Below are 17,792 nucleotides of genomic sequence, written 5' to 3' on the forward strand. Positions count from 1 at the left end.
GTGAATGCAGTCCTACCATGCTGCCAACATCGCTCCAGCGCGCCAAATCTCTGGCGCCAACGTCCACCGAAATTGTATGCCGTTACTGTTTGTGTGCGTTATTCCAATATGCGACCTTGCTTCCTCCACTTGTGCGTGTGGCCTCGCCCCGCCTCCTTGCCCCTCCTCCGTGGAGAAAACAATAAAGTGATATATATAGCCTACATATTGTATTAGGCCTATTTCTATGCTGTAACGGAACGCGCATCTCGCTCTCCTGGACCGGCGCAGCGCGTTTCCTTCATTACCCACACACAACCTTGCCACTCGCTAGTTATGGGGTGTGGCTATAAATAAAGCCAAGTTCAAGCTCAATGGCGGCGAGATCTGTCTACAATCAACACACACACAGTGGATTACCCGAGTGAGACACAAGGGGCCTTTCTCAAAACCTAGGACAGTGTCCTTCCAAGTGTATCAGCCTAATTAGTCACGCCCACTGATTGGATACTCTTTGGTGAACTCTACACTGTGTGCAGAATTATTAGGCAAACATGTTTTTTGACCATATTGTCTTTATGCATATTGTCCAACAGGAATCTATATGAACATGAAAACCTATTGGATTTAAGCATGCCAGGCCATACATATTTGTATAATAAGATGGTGGTGTGGTCGAAGGTGCCCAACACCTTATATCAGCTGTGCATAATTACTGGGCAACTTTGTATTCTTCTAGTAAAATAGGCCACAAAATAGATCTAACAAACCCTAAAAAGTCTATAAACAATTTTGAAGTCTTCTAGAGGGATGTGGCTGTCTTAAAATTGGCAAGGTGTTGGTCATGTTACCACAGAACTATCAAATGCATCGTTACAATGTCATCAGTCTTATAAGAAATGTCACTGCCAAACATTGAGAAGAATTTAAGGTGAAACTACAAAAAAAATATTACCCAGCAGTCCTATCATATTCCAGAACAGAAACTTACACCAAGTGTCCAGAAAAACAGGGTATTGAGCACTCAGAGACATGGCCAAGGTAAGAAGTGATGACGCCAGACAACCATTTAAAGTTAATTAAGTAAAAACTCGGTCAAAAATACCTGGGGAAAGAGTTTTCAAAGGTATTATGGACTTGTGAAAATGACTCTTGACAGACAGGGTGGATGAGCTTGGATCTTTGAGAGGAAAAAAATTGCATCTTTTAAGAAGACAATGGTTTTTATGCAGTACTTTGCTGTCATTTGGGTGGAACTCAGGAACTCATCTGAGTGTGCACATTACCGATCTAGCCATAGGCTCATCTACCTGGCCCATTAACAGTCACTTTCACTATTTCATAAAACCATTCAACAAACTGTCCAGAGACATTTCTTGACCCAGTCTTGACTTAAGTTTCTTGTTGAGCGGTCTTCAGGCTTCAGCCTGTTTTACCTTGGCCATGTCTCTGAATGCTGAATACAATGTTCTTGTGGACACTTAATGTAGGTTTCAGTTCTGGAATATAACAGTACTACAGGGTAATAGTTTTGTGGTAGTTTCATGTTCAATTCTTCTCAGTCTGGCAGGACTTTGTGTGCACATGTAATGTGACACTGATGGCTTTGTAACGGTGCATTAGATGGATGTGACCAATATTTCAAGACAACCACACCCCTCTGGAAGACTTCAAAATTGTTTATAGTCTTCACAGAGTTTGTTAGATCTCTTTTGTGGCCCAATTTCCCATAGGAAACCAAAGTTGCCTAATAATTATGCACATTAATTATGGCCTGATATAGGGTATTGGGCTCCTCCGATCACACCATCTCTTATTCAAATATGAATGACCTGGAATGCTTAAATCCAATATGTGTTCATGTCCATAAAGGGTGGTGGCGGAAAATATGCATAAAATGGACGATATGGTCAAAAAACTTGTTTGCCTAATAATTCTGCACACAGTGTACAGAATATCCAATCACTGGGTGTGACTAATAAAGAGTACCCAATCACTGGGTGTGACTAATAAAGAGTACCCAATCACTGGGTGTGACTAATAAAGAGTACCCAATCACTGGGTGTGACTACTTAGGCTGATACACTTGGAAGGACACTGTCCTAGGTTTTGAGAAAGGCCCAAGGAGTGTGTGCCACGAAAGAAGCGTTTCTTTGAATGTCGTTTACAGCACTGTAATGGTGCGCTCCCGAAGGTTGAAGACGACGTGGGTGAAAAGGAATCTCGTCTGCGACAAGAAAACCCCTTGGGACCAGGACGTTACAAGACTTCGTCACGGACTTGTCACCAGGAGGTATTGTTCAGTGCAAACCCGGAGGTATCCCCAAAGCCACCTTACTGTCTGGACGCAACCAGATCTGGGCGAGGACATAACGTCGGACCAAGAGCACGGTAACGAGCGGTGGACTTTGCGCACCTGGCTCTTTCTCTCACCCCCCCCCCCCACCACCCTGTTAAACCGACCGCAGTCTGACGGCTGCTGGCGCCCAACAAAAAAACTTTAAAATCTGTGTCGGTGGCAACATTACAAAACACAAGTCACCTAGCTGTCAAATTAAGTATAATATGATAAGGCATTGGAAGTCAAGATTTGGCCCCAATGAGGCCAAGATAGTCCAAAAACAAAGGTCGGTGCCTTGCTCAAGGGCACTTCAGCCATTAATTACACATGATAACACTGTGCCACCACTAGCATAAATAAGCAATTGTGGGAAAGGCGTGGCAGAAAAATACAGTAATTGGAAGAGGGCAAAGCGGTGCACAATTTGGCAGGACGCCATAGGAGAATATGAGCATTATGTGTACACCATACGATACTGCAGAGGAGGAGCAGTAGGCCTATTTGGCAGGACACCACAACAGAAACCGGGAGTATGAGCCAGAGTATGCCACCAAAATTCTAGAACCATTTGAGAGGAGGGGGGCGATTTTTGGCAGGGTATCTGATTGTCTCCTTCAAGAGAGCATATTGTGGTACTGTATATTGGAAGGCTTTCATTCTGCAGTCCATAGCTCCTCCACTAGGTGGGGCTCCTGTGCCATAGGACCCTGTAGAAGGCCAATTTGCCCTGAGCACCAGGTGAGTGCAGGCCATCATACAGCATCCTCATCTTGGACTGACTTGTGGCAGCAGCCTGGATGTTGGTGTAGGTCAATGATGCCCCGGGAGCAGAGTTCGTCTGCTATTGGCATCACCTCTGAGAAGAAAAGACATGCTCCCCATCAACAAACAATCAATCAACAAAGCTGAATTGTTATAGTGGGGTGGAACATGCAATTAAAAAATGTTTTTATTTCCTCTACGGCCTGTGGCATGCTGCTGTAATTCAGTGTTGCTGTTTTGTCCACTCCTGTTCTCTGCCTCCTCTCCTTGTGTCTGCTTCTGGTGGCTGGCTCTTGTGCAGATGTGACGACAACAACACTGTGCGTGTGGCTACATAGCAATGGCTTCATCCGCAGGTGGTCCATGCACGCGCTGTGTCCGGCCTATTTGTTCAGGTGGTTTTATTTCGTTTCTGTCCACCTTAAGGTATGTATGTGTTTTTTTCCCTTTTGGTTGCAATATTTTTATTTCAACTGCAGCCGAATACTGTACCATGCTCTGTCTACCTTGGTCCTGGAGAACAATGGGGGGCAGAAGGGACAGTTGAATGGTCAGAGTACCTCCTTATGAACCGTCTCCTCCTTTTGCATCATCTCAGGTTAAGTTTTGCTCTCCTCCATGACCATACAACTGCCCATCCCATGTCTTCCTTCATCCTGAACGCTGAAGGTCAGTATTCAGCTCAGCTGAGACAGCTGAGATGGGGGGCACTCTCAGGCTGCAAATGAGGGGCATTAGTCTATTATTATATGTTTTATCAAGGGGCGGCATTGGCATGTTTATGATGAGGTCAAAAGGGTGTTAGTTCAAAAAAAGGTTGAGAAGGGTTTATTTATGTAAAGCACAACAAAAACGTTGGAAAGAGACACAGTGAGGTAAAATCTTGGGCCAGTGCCCATTTAACACTTTTCCTGTTGAGGACAGGTTTCTTGTCTAAACATAGCCTGCAATGTCATGAACAACACCTGAAATGCCGGTGTTTGGTTCTTTATTCATATCAGAGATAATGGGACTCAAAAATATGGCATCATACAAATCACCAACCGGTAGTAACGAAATGGTAATGCCATAGTAATATCACATGACAGCATGTCTATCGGAATATGTGAAGGATGGAGATGGTATGGTAAAAAAGCCGCACTCCCGGATCAATTTCTTGCAGTTTTAACACTGGGTTAGCATGGCAGACAGACAGACGTTTTGGCCTAAGCCTTTTCTGCAAAGCAAAGACGCTGAAGAAAGCTTAGGCCGAAATGTCTGTCTGTCAACATCGGGGAGTGCGGCTTTTTTTACCATACATGACCTTTGCTGTTTGCTCGCACCCAAAGACCTTGTAAGAAACTTTTCGGAGTTGAGCGCACTTTCTCTACTAAAAGGATGGAGATGGTCCATGAGGATGCAGGAAGTTCAGTTTCACCTCTCCAGTGCTTGGCATACATCCCTCAACACATTCTAGCCACTAGTTGCCATCATATACAGCTAAACATACCCTTTGATGCTTGAACACTTAGAACATTCCTTTACTGAGCATTCCTTTTCAACCCTGCCTTCTCTGAACGCTGAAAATGGTCTAGCTTCCACTGTGTCCATTGACAATGGGCAGAGGCTGTGTAGTTTTTGAGTACCTGGAATAGGGACCGACGAGAGTGCAGGGCCCACCGGGAAAATGCCTGTTATGCCAGATGGCCAGACCTGTCCTGTCCCTGACACTACTTTATTACTACTTCATTACAACTCATTTCAACCTTTATGTCCCATTAGCTCTCAAATGAAAAAGTACCAAACACCTCATTTTCAGGTGTTGTTGATGACCTTACAGGCTATGTTTAGACAAGAAACTGATCGTTTTAAAATATAAGTTTTTTAGATATTCAATTTTTAATTTATCCTAATTCATATTCTGAGGGTTGCTGTATTCCAAACTGATTGCGTAATATGTAGAGCCAGAGCTTTCAAACAACACACCACAGACATCTTTTTGTGACTAACACTGACTGATATAATCAAGGCTGAATGTATAGTGTCCTACCCTCATTTGTAAACCTTCGCTAGTCTGTTTCTCCCTTAATATTCATGTCAGATTAAAACCAATGCAGTTCTGGGGTGCTACCTTGCTACTAAAAAGGCACACCAAGTAAGACTGAAATCCGGGTCGGTTGGGTCCCAAAGTGCCTGATTTCACGTGAAATGACCCACTCGCCTTCTAGATAGAATCATGACTCTCACAAAAAATATTTAGGTCCCCACCCCAACCCTGTAGTGCCAACAGCAGATTTCTGCCTGTAACTTTTGAACTGCATGCCCAACATTAAACATCTTTGGAATCCTTGGGCCTAGACGTATTCAACGCACCCTATGATGTCATGTCCACCCAAATAGAATTTCCTCCATTCTGAATTTTGTGAAAATTAATAAAATGCTTCTCCTCTCTCAATTATGGGATTTTTTCATGTCAGTACACATTCTCTTTAGAACAAGCTTAGCAAAAGTTATCCTTTGGATCCTGCGCTGACCTTTTTCGTTTGGCCAAGACAGCCAATCAAAAACATCCTAAAAGTCACCAAACAGGAATGCACTATCTGCAGAGGAACCACATCAAATGAATGCCCTCTAATTAGGTGGTGATTGTGAAATGTTGACATTGGATGAGTATCGTCTTATCTCTGGATCTTAATATGCCCATATATCACATTGTTACATGCCAGGTCTGATATTTTATATGCAGAGGAAACCTGGCATTGCAAAACCAGTTTATCAGTATGCAAACGCTATTAATGCACTCTCTGCAGAGGACGTGAACCACATCAAATGAATGCCCTCTAATTAGGCGGTGATTGTGAAATGTTGACAATGGATGAGTGTTGTCTTATCTCTTAGTTCTCATGAATTCACCTGTTCCAGTAGAGCAGCTTTCTACACTCTTCCCTCTCAGCACAGGGCACATGTGGTACACCAGAGTCACGTAACTGAGTTTCACCCTCATGAACTGCATGCAAATTTTTATGTGAAAATAGATTCGGAAATTAGGTATACTGAATACTGAAGCTGTATATCGCCTCAGCTGTCACAGCCCCACACACACACCCAACCACCCACACACACACGAAATATGAATATGATGAAACCCACTCTTAATAACTTTATAACTTAAGTTCCCTTTGATATGACTAATAATGAATTAGAAGAAACTTATTTGTTTAACCAGCATTGTTATGGTACATGCACACCGAGATATTCGTGTTCGCTTAACGTGTCCAGGGGCATCGCGAGAGGTTCGAGAGCTGCCTTGCACACTGCACAGTCAGTGTCCACGTTCTATCCGCGGGAGGCAGCCATTCATTTTCAATGGAGCCCGCTCATTGAACGCGGACGTCCGCACAGGAAAATAAACTCAAGTTCTATTTTCAAGGAGCAACATGGACATGTCTGGTCGGGATGGACATGCACCGCGCTTACACTGCGCTCCTGTGTGCAAGGCATGATCTGTTTACATGTATTCTAGCCGTTTCGGACTGATATCGGACACTTTCAGTGGACGTTAACTCGATGTCCGCGCTGTCGGTGTGTATGCACCGTTATAGTTTCAGTTTTCGGGCAAGTGCAGGACGATGGGAAAATTTGTTTAATACAATTATACATTCATGTTTCAGTGCAAGGGTTTGACTAAATGGCATGTCATAGGTCCCAGAAGAGGAAAGTGTTTATGATGTTTGATGATCGGATCTGAATATGCCTATACCACATTGTTGCGTGCCAGGTCTGACATTTTCCCTGCAGAGGAATGTTTCATTGGAAACCTGGCAGTGGGTCAAAGACAAAACAGAGTTTTCAGGATTCAAAAAAATAAAACTGTTCCCTAACACCGTTCTTCAACTTTTTTGGGTACATTGGAGTGTAGAGTGATTAAGTTATTATTTTCTGTTCATAAAATGTAAGGAACATGCATTTTTACCCCATTTTTACCCATAAAATGTCATTCAGTGTAATACGGTGTTTAACAGTTGGTAATGCAGAAAACATATAGATGACGTTAAAAAACTGAAATAAGCTACATAACATAGTAAAGGGCTATATTTAAGGTCTTCATCAAACCTAAAATGTTCTTGTAAAAGGCATTTGGAAATATTTTTTTGCAGTGTTTGTAATCTTTCACCAAGTGCATTTTACCCATTTGGCTTTACAGTTTTTCTCGATTGGTTTGGCTAATTTCTTGAAACCGAGATGACATTTCTATACATTTTGGGTCATTTGGCTAAACATTCTTACACTTCTGCACAACAGATCAGATAACTAGCAAAATGTCATATAGCCTACCTCCCAAAACAGCTCCTTCTTGAATCAGCACTAGACCTTCTCCCACATAAATGGTCAGTACCATCAAAATGGCATAGATCCTTCTCAATTAATTTGGCTCATTTGCATTCATTTAGTCCTTGTGTTAAAATAAACTGGATGGTTCCCCATAACTACATGAATCCTCATCACATGCGCATATCGCTCCAAAAACAGTCTACCCGTGTGTCAAAACCAAATTCCTTTCCAACATACTGCAAATCATCAGTACCCCCAAAATACATTGTCCCTTTGGCAGGGTAAACACTGCAAATCAAAATGATTAGATGTTTTGTCTACGTTCAGCTTACAGATTTCGACTATGTAAAAAAAATGAAAAAGTGAGTGAAACCACTGAAGTTTGACAACACAGACAATTTACCGAGGACATTTATCAGTACATTTCTTTACTGTAAATTCATATACAGAAAGTAATGCCCATATAATACAGGTTTCTCTTGGTTTTGGCTCATTTCTCAAAACAGAGAGAACATTCTCAAAATAACATGGACAAATCTCAAAACAACTACACAGTAAATGTTGCGGTGTTACAGTTTTTCTCGATTGGTTTGGCTAATTTCTCGAAACTGAGATGACATTCTCAAAACAACGCGGACAAATCCCCAAACCAACTTGCAATTTCCCAAAACAGAATGGCATTTTTCATTGCTTTCATCAGATATCAAATGCTTTGTACATGTCTCAAATGTTTAGTACATCTCTGCAGATGGATATGTACAAATACCCTTCAGTTGACACATTCAGCATACATTTAGCACATTTTCCAAATAAATTGACCTTGCTTATCTAAACGAATTAGACAATTCTCAGTGTAATGGTTGCCCTCTCCAAAACACGTCAGCATTATTTCATTGTGTAAGTCATCATATGCAAAGTGGTCTACGCAATTCCCAAAACAGTCAAGGACATCATATTTTAAGAATTTCATTACATAGTAAATTCATGACAGTGTTCAACAGGTCAGATGGTATTGTAACTTTACTAGTTAGTAGAAAATATTTTTACAACCGTGTATACTACAGTTTCCTCTGTTATTTGGCTAATTTCATTACATTTTTTCAAACGACATTCTGTTTTGAACAATTGCTAGTTGCTTTGGCATTTGTCCATGTTATTTTGAGAATGTTATCTCTGTTTTGAGAAATGAGCCAAACCCATGATAAACCTGTGATATATGGGCATTACTTTCTGTATATGAATTTACAGTAAAGAAAGTTACTGATAAATATCCTTGGTAAATTATCTGTGTTGTCAAACTTCAATGGTTTCACTCACTTTTTCATTTTTATACATAGTCGAAATCTGTTAGCTGAACGTAGATAAAACACCTAACCATTTTGACTGGCAGTGCTTACACAATGGCAAAGGGACAATGTATTTTGGGGGTACTGATGATATATGTGGGGAAGAAATTTAGTTTTGACACATGGGTAAACTGTTTTTGGGGTGATATGAGCGAGTGATGAGGATCCATGTAGTTATGCTGAACCATCCAGTTTATTTTGACAGAAGGGCTAAATGAATGCAAATGAGCCAAAGCAATTGAGAAGGATCTATGCCATTTTGATGGTACTGACTATTTATATGTGAGACGGTTTAGTGCTGATGCAAGAATGAGGTGTTTTAGGAGGTATATGACATTTTGCTAGTTATCTGAACTGTTTTGCAGAAGTGTAAGAATGTTTGGCCAAATGACCCAATGGTTATAGGAATGTCATCTCAGTTTCAAGAAATGAGCCAAACCAATCGAGAAAAACTGTAATTCAACACTTAGAGAGTTCATTTAAGTCCAGATGATGTCAAATCAACTCTATGAGTGTTAAATGAGCACTGCAGAACTCACTGTGTAGCAATTGTTCAAAACAGAATGTCGTTTGGAAAAATGTCAAGAAATTAGCCAAATAACAGAGGAAATTGTAGTATACACGGTCGTAAAATCATTTTCTACAAACTAGTAAAGTTACAATATCATCTGGCCTGTTGAACACTGTCATGAATTTACTGTTTAATGAAATTCTTAAAATATTATGTCCTTGACTGTTTTGACAATTGTGTAGACTACTTTGCATATGATGACTTACACAATGAAATCATGCTGACATGTTTTGGAGAGGGCAACCATTAGACTGAGAATTGTCTAATTCGTTTAGATAAGCAAGATCAATTTATTTGGAAAATGAGCTAAATGTATGCTCAATGTGTCAACTGTAGGGTACTTGTACATCGCCATCTGCAGAGATGTAAACATTTGAGACATGTACAAAGAATTTGATATTTGATTAAAGCAATGAAAAATGCCATTCTGTTTTTGGGAAATTGTTGGTTTGGGGATTTGTCCGTGTTGTTTTGAGAATGTCATCTCAGTTTTGAGAAATTAGCCAAACCAATCGAGAAAAACTGTAAGAAGTTCTTTCACCGAAGAGAAAATCAGTTAAAAATACACAATTATTCATTTGTTGTATGAGTCATTTCACATGAAATCAGACACTTTGGGACCCGACAGACACAGATTTCAATCATACTTGGTGTGTCTTTTTAGTAGCAAGGTAGCACCCCAGAACTGCATTTGTGTGAATCTGACACCAATATTATAAGGGAGAAACCGACTAGGAAAGGTTTACATATGAGGGTAGGACACTATACATTCAGCCTTGATTATATCAGTCAGTACAAGTCACAAAAAGATGTCTGAGCCTCAACATACATGTCTTGTCTTGTTATGTCCTGTTTTGTCAAGTCTTGTCTAATGTCTGTGAGAATGAGCCACACCAAAGACAATGTTCATGTGTTACAGACAATAAAGCTTTCATCTTATCTTATCTTATCTTATCTTATTCCTGCACTCCTCATTGGCTGGGAATAGTTTATAAATCGGTGTGCACCTTGTTCTCACACAGTGCATCGCTGACACTGGCAGATAGCCCAAAGCTACCGTAGATAACTGAACTGAACTGTGCGTTGAGCATGAAGACCCTGGGATCTTTTCTGCTGCTGTTCTGGTCAGGTCTGCTTGTGGTTGCAGCAGAGCCTGGAGAGGTCAGAGATGAAAAGGAAGCCTCAACTCAACAAAGCTGCCTTCCCGACCGCAACACTGGGCTGAGAGCGATGTGCACCCTGGTGGCAGAGCATGGAGAGGGGCTCATACAACAACTGGAGGCCATGAGGAAGCAAGTGGAGACCATGGACACCAAGCTGAAAGCCTTTGAAGAGAAAGACGAGGCAACGAGAGCAGATATTAAGGAGCTACAAGAGAGAAGTGACAAGAGCAAGGTGTCTTTCTCTGCATCACTAGTGGCAACGGAGGATACACATATAGGCCCACTACCCATAGCAACGACTCTGGTCTTCAAGCATGTCATCACCAATACAGGTGATGCCTACAACCCACACACAGGTGAGACGTCTATTCTAAATTGTGATTTGATTTTTTATGTTCCATTGAATATTTGGTGTTGTTTTTCTGGTTGCAAATAATGTGACTTGGTGTTGTAGACATATACATCTGTATGGGTGTTCATTGGTTGTCTACTCGTTGCTTTCTCTGTCTCAGGTGTCTTCACAGCTCCAGTTAGGGGCGTATACCACTTTGATGTCCACTTGTTCGCAGACAGCCATGGAGGTAGACCGGCCGCAGCTCACCTGTATAAAAATGGAGATCCTATTGTTTACACTTATGGTGCTGTCACCGGCTATCATGCTGCATCATCTAATGGGGTTTCTCTGCTGATGGAGGTGGGGGATGTTGTGTATCTGAAACTGAGGGCCAGTGCCTGGGTGAGGGACAATCGAGACCACCATACCACCTTCTCTGGACACATGCTGTTCAGTATGTAACATTCACTCCAACTCAGGGAATCAGAAAGAGATAGGTCACATAATGGTGTATCTCTGCCTGTACCCAAAATGTGCTCCCACTCCATGTCTGAGATAAGGGGAAATGTGAGCTGCTTAACCAATTTTAGCCTGATGATGCGTATCTGTTGTTTGACCTTTTCACGCATTCTAGTGCAAAATGAAGGTTCTAGCTTTTAAATGCAACTTATTTCATGTTTTTATGTGCTTCGGAGGCTGAGATATTTAGGTTTTAATAGGCAGAGGACACCTTTTCCCAAAAAGGGCCTAAGCATTCAGCAGGTGTTTTTGCAGGTGCCTTAGGCTAAAATGGGTTAAATTACCTTTACATAAATCTGTTACTCCTGTTTAGATTAATTAGCCTACATGTAATGGTTCTTTGGTTTCCTTAACTGTGCTAAAAATGTAAAGCCGATCTTGATTTTTCTTTTCTACTGGATTTTTTGCTCTGTATAGGGCCTGTAATATAATGCATGCAAATAAAGATGTACATTTTTGCCCAAACACGCATGTAGTGTGTGTGTGTGTATGTGTGTGTGTGTGTGTGTGTGTGTGTGTGTGTGTGTGTGTGTGTGTGTGTGACACTACTGGCCTCAGATATTTCTGCCTGATGTCACAACAATAATCAGGATGGCCAAATGGGAGATGCACCATAGTATTCGCTTACCTGTCTAGACTCACATAAGAACTTAAACTGTATTGTGCATTTCCAGCAGTATGCAAACTGACTGCGCTGTAAAATCAATGTCAACAATGAATCTCAGCCATACTCAAATCAGTCAACTTCTGCAAGTTACATGCGTATGCGATTGGAGTGGCATTATTTAAATGCTTGTTGCAAGCTTTATTGAACAGGTTGTCCACCCAGGTTGTGATTTTGGCATATAATTTCATTTTTGTATAACAGCCTTTTACAGCAGCCTAATGCACATCATAAAGCGGGAGATTAACTAGTTTCACCACTCATCTGTAAAGCAACTTTGAGTATCATGAAAAACGTAGGCCTATGTATTATTATTAGGCCTATTATTATTACCTCTTCATCAGATTAAGAGGTGTGAAAATAGGCTGGAAAGACTGCAAGGGGGGACTAAGGGGTCTGTTGTCCCAGGTCCAGGAAGAGAGTGGGGCCAGAATTGCGTCTTCATTACATTGTATTCATTACATAGGTAGGGGTGTCCTCTCAAATTACTTTGTCCCGGGCCTGGTCAAAGCTGTCAGCGGCCCTGCACTAGGCCTACTTTATCCTTTGACCTCCCCTGAGTTTGTATGAGAATAATTACACTTAACATATGTAGGCCTAATAATAATGTAATACATATGATGTATAATGACACAATCCATAGCAGTGATGCGCGGGCTGACCCGAAATCAGCGGGCGCTTGCAGTTAACCGCAGGCACGGGTTATGAAATAATATTTTTTAATGAAATTCGGGTCGGGTGCGGTCGGTCAGGACCTTTGAAATGATGCCGAATTTTAAAGTAGTTTACTTTAGCAGACAGGGACATTTTTTGCGAAATAGATCAAAGTTTATATGGCTGAATAACTACGATGGTGCCACGCGCTCTGCAGGAGACTTAATGGCTCCTGCGTCGGCCGAATATCTTCTGCGCGCAACTGGTGCAGCAGGTGCAACCATTGAGTGCATTTTGAAGAACACAGAGGGTGCTCTCTAAACAATGCAGTGATGGATATAGCCTACATATTTTCTTATACAATTGTAATGGTTTCGCACTCATGTGTTGCTTACAGAGTTTGTTTTCATTTCCTGTGTCGTACCACGACTACGAGGCAATCCACTTGACGGCTGGCTCCGTCTGCTCACCAACCTACAGATTAATTTCCTCCACAGGTAGGGATTCGAGTGGCTATGCCTACATTGTCGAAATAGAATAGGCTACTATAGCCTATAGCCTACAATGTCCAAATTATTAGTGTAGTGGGGCGGAGTAAAGTTCAATAAGTAGTCGACTACGCCATGGGGAATAGCCCCAACAACCAACCGAAACCTCAATCACTTGGTTATACCAGAAGGTTAAGCACACAGGTTCGTTGCAATTAAAGAGTAGAGACAGAATTCCATTCACATGATATAATTTATTTAAAGACAAATCAAAACCTGGTATGGTAAGGAGAGGGAAGGAATATGCAGTTAACTAATAGTTTATTGACAATAGGGCATTAGGCCACGACACAGACAGACATGATGCATACATACAACCTTCACAGGGGTGGAGGAGGGACCCACCAGAGGGAGGTGTCTCTTCAGTAACAGAGGCCCAAGAGGCCACACGTGGACTATAGTGATACTACAAACACACAATTGGAAGCTACACTACTACACGCTGTAAAGAGTGCAACACACCACAACAAGAGGGCGCCTGCCACTAGGTAACCAGCCTCCCTTCTGAGAACCGGCTCCACTCCTGGAATAAGAGACAGAATGACACATGAAGCGGGACAAACAAAAACACATAGGCCACTTGGACCAATGCGCTTCACCTGGCATGCAAGGGTTAAATTGTGACAAGTAAGGCAGATAGCCAAGCAAGCAAAATAGCACGGCAAAGCAAATAAAAGCAAGCAAAATAATGGCACGGCAAGCAAAGCAAAAATAAGTCACACGAGGCAAACCCAAAAGAAATACAGCACTGCAAGCTAAATTAACCCAGCACACCCAGATAAGCGCAGCCAAGAGCCATGCATAAAGTAGGCCAGACAGAGCCAAACACTGGATTGACAAGACAAACAAAACAAAATACAAATAGAAGAAGGGAAACAAACAAAAAGCTACGATCACACACACACACGCGCGCACGCACACACACACACGTCTGCGTCCAGAGGGCACTGGCCCAAAGCTGTGGGCAGCGAAAGTTAGCAGCAGACGTACGGATTGGACAGAGACAAAACAGCGGCACAGCTATCAGCTGGTAGACTGAGGATTCCAACTGACCAAGGAGTCAGGCACCTATGAATGTGGAAGCAAATTACTACTAGAAGTAACATGATTTAAGACATACCGGTGGAATCATCATCATTAATTACATACCACCGCAGATGATGTCGCTGAAGCACAGAAAGTAGAGAACGAGCGCTCCGCCCCAACGCAACCTGTGGAGTGAGGGCGATTTAGTTGAATGCGCGTAAAGAAAATTAAAACCAACTAAAGTTAACACATCCATTTTACATACCGTCAATCGGGTTTAGGTCACGGACGCCTAGTCCTCGCTTTTGCACCACGACTCAATGCGACCACCACACGCAGCAGAGAAACCAGAGACAGGGGAGGTAGCCACCTGAGCAACCCCTGCCGTAAACAGAGGATTTGCATGAAGCTGTGCGCTTAAACACTTAAAATACATGAACACAAAGGCATCGAGCATACCTTTCACAAACGGGAGATGTCCTCAACCTCCACTTCAAACGCGGAGCACAAGCCGAGAAAGCGCTGAGTTACCCCTGCCACAAACAACTCACGTTAGGATCCATACGCTTACACGCTAAACAGATAGGCGCACAAAGATTCAACATACCTTCCACACAATGAGGTTATCTCCAGCTCCACTTCCAACGCGGAGCACAAACCGAATCAGATCGGATCAAGCGAATGGTCAAACACAACCAGTGTCACTCATCACGGTCGCACAGCCTAAACAAAGAATAAAAGCTCTCCTGATCACTAATTGATTACCATCCGCCGTGGGTGTAACATCCTTACGGTAGTGTGTCAGGAGGACTTCAGCTCAGACGTCATTACGGTAACGTGTAGTCAAAAGGCACATGAGCGCAGCCTTTCCCATTACAATTTACTCCCATTTTTCTTGTCGTCGTCCCGACGGTAAAGGATTCGCCCAACTGGGTACCTCTCACTATCACCATGAAGGCCACAATTAAGTTTCCGTACACGTTGAAGCGGCGTCTCCCAATTCTCTCTCTTGGATTGATCGTGGTAGCCGATGAGGATTCGAGTGCTGCCCTGTCGTCGTCCGAGTGGAGCGACGTACCGGCGAAACGCTTGGGCTAAGTTCACCCCTCGGGGGTGAGTCTGGTATAGGGTCCAGGGACTGTGCGCCAGTCTCTGATGTGCTGCCTCCTGCCAAAGGTTCGCCCGTAGACCCTGACTGTTGCGGAGCTGATGGGTTGATCCCTACAGATTTTGCCACCCACAAAATCCCGTCACTATCCTGCTCCTCAAGAGGTGGAGGGGAAGGTTCGGCTTCAACCAGGTCATTCATAGGGGGTGAAATGGCCAAGGTCTCTTTTCCTGTCACGCCTTTCAACAGGCTGCGATGGACACGTTTTACCTTACTCAGATCCCCCGTTGGTGCAATAGTGTAGACAGATCCTCCATCAGATGGTGCCTTAAGCACTGTGTGAACCTCAGAGCTCCATAGGTCGTGGATTTTATGCCGGCCCCGTACTCCTAGATCACGAACATAAACTGACTGACCCTCGGCAAGGGGTGGATCACGAACCTGTTTGTCATGTCTTTGCTTACGATAAGCTGCGGCTGTAGCGAGTCGATCTCTTGCACCATCGAAGGCAGTCTGTAATCGGGCCTGGTGCTCCTGGATCCAGTCCACGACCCGACCAGCTACTGGCTCTTGTACCCTCCCTAAAAGGAAATCCACTGGCAGTTGAGGCTCCTGTCCGAACATCAACAGGTGCGGGGATTCACCGGTAGACTGGTGAGGGGTGGTATTGTAGCAGAACACAACTTGTGGCAAACAGGCAGCCCAATCTCGTTTCCGTGATTCTGGCAAGGTCCGCAAGAGGTTGTGCAGTGTGCGATTAAAGCGTTCGCATTGGCCATTGCCAGCAGGATGGTAAGGCGTGGTCCGAGATTTTTCAATGCCATAGATGCCACAAAGCTGGTAAAGGAGGGTACTTTCAAAACACCGGCCTTGGTCTGAGTGTATCCGGCTGGGGATTCCGAATCGATAGAACCACTCAGTCACCAGTACTTGTGCTACAGTTGCAGCCCTCTGGTCACGAGTAGGGACAGCGATCGCATACTTGCTGAACACGTCGGTCATAACAAGTACATTTTCCACTCCCCTGCTAGTAGGTTCCAGGAGTGTAAAATCAATCGCTATGATCTCATTAGGACGAGAGGACAACAGATGGCCCATGAAACTGGCTGCCGGGGGCCCGGTATCCTTGGCCACATCGCACCTGGGACAGTTCTTGCACCAACGCTGTATGTCGGCTGCCATACCAGGCCAGTAACACCTTTGGCGCACAAGTTCCTCTGTCCGGTTGACCCCCTGATGACCATGTTGCTGATGAAGCTGAGTCAATACTTCTGTCTGTAAGGACATAGGAAGAATCAGCTGACGAAATTCCTCCCCACCATCTGGGCGGAACACCTTACGGTACAACACTCCTTCACACTCTGTGAAACGACCCCACTGCCGTAGCAGTAACAGACTCAGGGGTGAGAGTTTTTCACGCTCTTCTCTATTGGGGTACACTTGATCCCTCCAGAAGGCCAACACTGCTTGAATGGTGGGATCAGCGGCCTGCATAGAGCCCAGGTCAGGAGCAGCATACGAAGGCAATACTGAAACCACGAGCTGGGTTGCTTGGATGCTAGGTCCGGTAGCTGCTACTTTCTGCAGGCATTGAGGCACTGGTGTTCCTGGCACAAAGTCTTGAATCTCCCCTTGCTCGGGTTGGTACTGGCGGGACAGGGCATCTGCATTGCGGTTGGACCGGCCAGAGCGGTATTTGATCTCCAGATTGAATGAGGCAAGCTGGGCGGCCCACCGATGTTCCACTGCACCCAGCTTTGCAGAAGATAAGTGGCTCAGAGGATTATTATCAGTGTACACCACACATCGATTTCCCAGCAGATACTCCCTGAACTTTTCGGTGACCGCCCACTTGAGGGCCACAAACTCGAGCTTCATCGAGCTGTAGTTGCTCATGTTTCGTTCTGTTGGCCGCAACCCCCTGCTGGCGTATGCAACTGGCCGCACCTTTCCATCCTGCTCCTGTGACAGAATGGCTCCCAAACCACTGTAACTTGCATCAACTTCGAGTATGAATGGAAGGGCAAAGTTTGCGTATGCCAAGACTGGTGCAGTAACCAACTTCTTCTTGAGGGCCTCAAAGCTATGCTTACATTCTTCAGACCAGGCACCCAGAAATCCTTGCTCAGCACCTCTCCGCAATCTACTACCACCCAATTCTGCTACCAGTTTGTGTAGAGGGGCCGCCAGTCGGGCAAATCCCTCTACGAATCTGCGGTAGTAGCTTGCGAAGCCCAGAAAAGATCGTAGCTCCGGGACATTTGTGGGACAGCGCCAATTGGCCACGGCCTCAATTTTGCTAGGATCAGTTGCCACGCCATGCCTAGAAATAACGTGACCCAAGTAACGCACCTCAGGTCTGAAGAAGGCACATTTCTCCCACTTGGCCTTAAGTCCCTCATTATGTAAGCGCATAAGGACCATTTCCAGTCTCTGGAGGTGTTGTTCAACTGAACCTGAAAATAT

The 17,792-nt window shown here is 43.8% G+C and overlaps 1 long non-coding RNA gene across 1 annotated transcript; it reads right to left on the reverse strand.

Moving 5' to 3' along the window:
* Positions 1-14,131: 14,131 nt before the first annotated feature.
* On the reverse strand, positions 14,132-14,729 carry LOC134467247 (uncharacterized). The gene is made up of 3 exons (XR_010038490.1): positions 14,678-14,729; positions 14,484-14,599; positions 14,132-14,403 (listed from the first exon to the last, which is right to left on the reverse strand). It is a non-coding gene; the product is annotated as an uncharacterized LOC134467247 (long non-coding RNA).
* Between the last annotated feature and the right edge of the window lie 3,063 nt (positions 14,730-17,792).

Source organism: Engraulis encrasicolus, chromosome 17 (assembly GCF_034702125.1).
Source record: "Engraulis encrasicolus isolate BLACKSEA-1 chromosome 17, IST_EnEncr_1.0, whole genome shotgun sequence".
NCBI lineage: Eukaryota > Metazoa > Chordata > Actinopteri > Clupeiformes > Engraulidae > Engraulis > Engraulis encrasicolus.